Here is a 6,000-nt window from a genome sequence, read left to right as displayed (position 1 = left end):
ACAGTGTCAGTTCTAACAGGAATACTCATCTCCAAAAGCCTCTCCTCTTCTAGTTTTATACACGAAGAGGAAATGTGTGAGAGCTGGTTTAAATGTACTGGATCAGCTCCAGCATAAGTCCCGCAGGTGTACTTCCTCTTGGGTCATCAGGAGTAACAGTGTGTTTTCATGAGGCTCTGTGTCTCATGACTGCAGGATGAATGAGACAACATTAATCATTCTGCACAGTTGGGGATGTACTCTCCCTCCCCACAAACTACAACATTTATATCAGTCTGCATCATTTATCAAAAGGAATCTGTTAAAGACAGCATTCAGATATGCAACTAAATATCTCAGCTGCAAACATTTGTCGCCTGTGTTTTATTTTTCATAGATAGCTTTCAGGCAGGACTTCTTTCACTGCACTTATGCATTTATAAGCTGATATATTACACAACCTGGACCTCTCCACGCACACACGAATGAAGACACAGGAACATTATGAGTGAAGGAGGTGTGTGTGTGAGCGCCGACTGTGTTAGATCATGTCATCGCTGCGATATGTGCCCATGCTGCTCGACATATGTCCCTGTGGCTCCGGGTCTCATCCTGTGATGATGTGAGCGGCTCACTGGTGTTACCTTGTGTCTTGCTAGGCCGCTGGTCTAAACACAGTTAGATTCAAATGTATGTGTTGTCGTATGACATGATGGAGTGTGTGTTTCAGATGACCGCCTGAGGTATGTCCCATCTGCTCAGAGTAGCATCTACACCTTCTCCTGTTTGTTTATGGGATGAAAGTGTGAGCACAAAAGCTAACTGTGAGCATGTGTTAGTGTGTTTGTACATCTCTAGCCTCTGATCAAGCCATTCCTGCGGCCATAAATGCACACGTTTCAATGTGCAAGCTGTCATACCTCATGCATGATAAACCAGTACATTGACATGGCATACTAACCTCCCCCCTGCTGCTTAATTCACACCATGCTTCATCAGATGACAAAAGTGAAATGTAAAGAGCCTATGGTGAAGGGATTTCTCATTTTATGATGCTAAACGCAAAGTCACATCACATCTTGCTCAAACTCACTGACACTAAACATGATGCAGTGACTGTAGCGATGCCAGGTTGTAAACAGACAGTGTCTCTGCTTCTTTGAGGCGAAGGTCCGAGGCATCACCGGGTCAAGCTACCACAAGATGCTCTGCCTATTATTGTAGCGCACAGGGAGCTGATTATGTGTCCACGTGTGTCCGAGGGCACTGAATAATTGATGGGAAACAGCACTTGTACACAAGCTCCATCTGTGACCCAAGCTGATAAGAATCATGGCTGTCCATGAAATTGGTTGCTTCCTTTCGCTGTGAGGGTGCAGGAAGTTCAGAGCGGGTGGGGTGATGGGACATAGTATGGATTAGTTTTCCACAAGCAATACAGTGTTGTATGTCTGATAATTCAAGGCAGGTAGTTATTTCTGTTGCAGCAATGAAATACGGGAGAGAAAAGGAAGAAGTTACAGTTTATTTTCTGTTTGACAACAGAAGTGTCTCAAAGCTAAAGCTAACGTAGGTCTGAGTCTCACCTGAAGAAAAGTTTGCATGAGCCTCTTTTGTGTCACTGCTTAATGTCAAAAATGATTCCCAACCCTTTCTCAGAGAGTTTGAACACAAAAATGTTTGGAAATCTGCTGAAAGTATGATGAGAAAATCAAGTCCTCACTTGAGTTTTGATGTTAAATATGAAGCTACAGCTCAAGCCGTTAGCTTAGCCTAACCTAAAGTCAACAGCTAACCCATTGCCCCCTAAAATCCTTCAACTGGGCCGCTTATCTCACTAAAAGTTAGTTCAAAGTATCAATGAAGGCTTTCTCTACACATAAGATATGACTATGCATTGGCAGACTTTAGCTAAGCTAAGTAAAAACATTAAGGAAAACAATCTAGCTAGCTGAACTAGCCAAAACATGTGAGAAGGGTCTGGCTGCAGACCGTACATTTCTGACAGCCGCTCTCACAGACTGTTCATCTGAGATGCTGTATGCCTCAGGAAGGAACTGACATAATTTGCTGCTACATAGCATTTACAGTTAAAGATTTACAAAAAAAAAATGTCAAAGACTGTCTGGCAGTCACATTCATAAAAAAAAACTACACTGCAAACATCACAGACTTAGTAACATTTCATAAAGATAATGAGAAAAATATCAGGTCTAACCCGGAGTAAATTATCTATACACCTTTTTCAGAAGTAGTACACATACAGTGGCTTGCTTTAGCTACACTAGCCACATAATCAACATTACTACATAAACCATTGTAAGTTAGCTTTAACAATTTGAGCTTTAGCAAACATAGCTAAAGCTAGCATGGATAACATATCTACGTAGCTTACAAAAGTGTTTTGTGAGCTTAGCTTTAGCCATGTAGCTACGTTATCTGTAGCTAAGTTAGCTTTAGCAATGTGAGCTTTAGCAAACATAGCTAAAAGCTAACTTAGCTACGTAGATTGATACATAGCTGCTAAGCTTTGGCTATAAAGCTTACACAGCTACAGAGCAACATAAGCTTCGTTTGCTGAGTTAGTGTTTTTATGGAGAACATTTTTTCTCCTGTATGAGACTGTTTACTTGGCTTTATAAAACATTTTGTAATCAGGTTTTGCAGGTCAGGTTTTTAACTTTTAACTTTTGGTGTCCTAACCATTACCTTAATCTGTACCCTAGCCCTAAATGGAAGTTTAATTCGGTTTTATTTCAAAAGTTTTAGCATATATTTCCATTTTTAGATATACAGCATCTCAGATGGTCTGCAGGCAGACTGTTTTGAAACATCAAAATGTTACCTATCCTTACTTGATTAGGCAACAGCGTGGCCAATAGACTTCTGTTATTTTCTTTAACATTTTTATACAAGTGGAACATGGACAATATTTAAATTTGTGAGCTTTGAAACTTGAGGACAAAGCCATGCTACTTGCCATTTTTCCAAGCTCAGCTAACAGCAAGTTGTGGCTTCCTTTTTAACATAAGGCCAGATAAGACTACACACATTTTACCAAATGTTCACCTGATGGGGTTATGCCAGTTGTTTAAAAATATCAGGCCTTAATATGAACGTTGGGGATGACAGTTACTCTTGCAGTGTGACAAAATCAATGATGCCGCACGGTTTCAACAAGACTGACATTTTTACTGCATCTTCTGTCTAGTTTGGCATCCCTGACTTGACGTCAATACCGAGTATTCTGATTCTCAAGAATGGGTTAGCATTTGCTTCCTTCATTTACCGCTCAAATCATTTTCCTTCTGGGGGACCTTCTGTTTACATACTGTGAGGCTAGCATGGCTAAAGGTATGTAGCTAGGCTAACTGAGCTATTTTCTTGACGTTGCCACATTGGTAACTTGAGCTCAGTTTGAAGGATAATTGTCCCCTTCTTGAGTCACAGGGATGAGACCACAAATATTTCTTGTTGTTGTTCTTTCGAGAGCATCATGACAGTATTCAGTGGTCTTTCGGGATCACACTTGTAGTGTTTCAGTCTGTTGGCCAAGACAGGACAAGAGTTTGGTTTTGTAGTCTTACAGTGTAGTCTGATCCAACCATTATAGACTAATTTGTAAGCAAGCAATGATATATTCCTCAGCAAAATGTAAAGATACCTGTACTAAGGTGATGGGACATCATTTCAGACAATTTATTGATTTATTTTCTCTTTTAATCTCTTAACACACACAAACCAAGCCATGTGTGAACTGAATGTTCTCTTTCTGCACATTTAAAGGCCTGCGTCATCAGATTACACAGAGACAGTTTTCAGTGTTACACCTTCACTCTATATGAGAGATTTTTTTATCGTTAGCACAACACACCACATGAGCATACGCAATATGTACCTGTTCTGTCACAAATCGTATACTCTGTTGTACCAATGATGTTTTCTTATATTCTTTTCCACAAAATAAAGTATTTCTATGAATATATGAGGATTTTTCTCAAAAGAGGAGAATCCATACACTGACTGTTAACTCCTTTTTTCTTATCTGATCTCTGTGTGTAGAAATTGCCTTTGTTCTTGATGTAAGTTGTGTTTACTGACAAATTGCGTTCTGGTGCTGTTGTTGTTTGACTCTGTGTGCAGTTTGGACCTCCTCCAGAGCGTCTGTGTGACTGGACCACTCTGGAGGCTTCTGGTTACAACTGAATAAAGATTTTTTGGCAGCTGTTTGTTAGCCACTGTCACTGTGTCTTTTCTCATCTTTGCTGAATTTAAACAAACAAAGCTTTCACTGAATTTTTTTTTTATTTTAAAAGCTATCTGCATTTAAAGGTCCAAAAAGCCGTTGAGGTTTTTTTATATAAATTTGACGGATTAACTACTCCAGTCAAGGATTTTTTACTTCAAAAGGCTCATTTAAACATACAGTAGGTACAGTATTTCTACCAGCCCAGGGGGCTCTCAATCAAAACAGTAACAAAAGAGGTGCGGATATAGTTCACAAGTGACCAAAGCTGTTTAAAGTCTCATTTATGGTTGATGCTGTGAGTGATTAAATGTTAAGGTGTTATTTATAATTTTCAGTAATAACATTTTGAGTGAATTCACTGAACAACAAGAAAAAATGTCCTAATTTCAGGAATAAAATATCTATATAAATACAGCCTAGAAACCCTGAAAATCTGGTCTATAAGTCACTTATGAGGGTCAAATAAAAACTATATAACAATGAAATGTAAAGCTGCACTTTCATCAAACAACCACTAGGAGTTACTCACATTTTGACACTATGATATTAGATCTACAGTGCCTATACAAAGTATTCACCCCCTTGGATGTTTTGCCCTTTTATTGATTTTATAAATCAATAATGGTTTATATATTTAGGTTTTTTTAAATTACAAAAAAGCTTTTTGATGTCAAAGTGAAAACAGATTTCTACAAAGTAATGTCAATTAAACAAAAATATGCTACTTTAAAAATACTGCTAGTTACATTTCAGTAACATTTTCTCTGAGTTGCTTGGAGTGTTCTTTTGTCTTCATGATATAATGGTTGCCAGGAGTGCTGATGAACCAGTGATTTGACCTTCCAGACACAGGTGTCTTTATGCTACAATCACTTGAGACACATTCACTGCACTTAGGTGATCCCATTTCACTAACTGTGAGACTACTAGCACCAACTGGCTGGACCTCTGTTGAGTTAGGTCAGTGACTTTAAAAGGGGTGAATATTTATGCAGTCACTTATTTAACATTACATATTTTGTTTAATTGGCATTACTTTGTAGAACTCTGTGTTTTCACTTTGACATTAAAATGTTTTTTTCCTTAAAAAGCCAAATTATATTAACCACAATTGCTTTATTAAATCAATAAAATAGTAAAATATCCACAGGGGGTGAATACTTTTTGCAGAATTGCAAATCCCATTAAACTTCAACAGAACCCTGTATGATCTTTGTTCATTTCTGGCAGCTGAATGGACAACAAGCAGTATAAAAGTGGGTCAACAATGTGCACTAACATTACACAAACCACATCAGGTGTCATTTTCAGTCATTTTTGTACTTTCAACACTAAACACTACTAAACACTTTCAACACTAAAAATCACCATTTCCAGTTCCTGCCTTCATCAGACTCAATGAGAAAAGCAAAAACAAACTAATTTTCTTCTCTAATAAACCCCAATCTGTTTGGCAAAAAAATGTTTTTTTATGTAAGACGCATGTTGCCCACCAAATTAAGACCCTTTTGGACTCTTTTCCTCCTCCTGGAGTTTAGATTCAAAGGAGAAATCTGCTAAATATAAATATAATGGGCACTTGTTATCACTATGAGTCAGTTCGGTCTGCTCTCCAGGCAATCTGGTCTGGTCTGGATTGGATTGAGAAAAATAACACCAACAGGTGCTGCTTCTGTTCACTGCTGCCCTCTCGTGGTTAAATACAGCACTGCAACTGCATTTGGTTTGTTTTTTGTTCTCCAAGGATAGACCCTTTTATTCTTCTAAGAGCT

This window comes from Cheilinus undulatus, linkage group 16 (genome assembly GCF_018320785.1).
Source record: "Cheilinus undulatus linkage group 16, ASM1832078v1, whole genome shotgun sequence".
In the NCBI taxonomy this organism is placed as follows: domain Eukaryota; kingdom Metazoa; phylum Chordata; class Actinopteri; order Labriformes; family Labridae; genus Cheilinus; species Cheilinus undulatus.
This window is presented reverse-complemented; position numbering follows the sequence as displayed.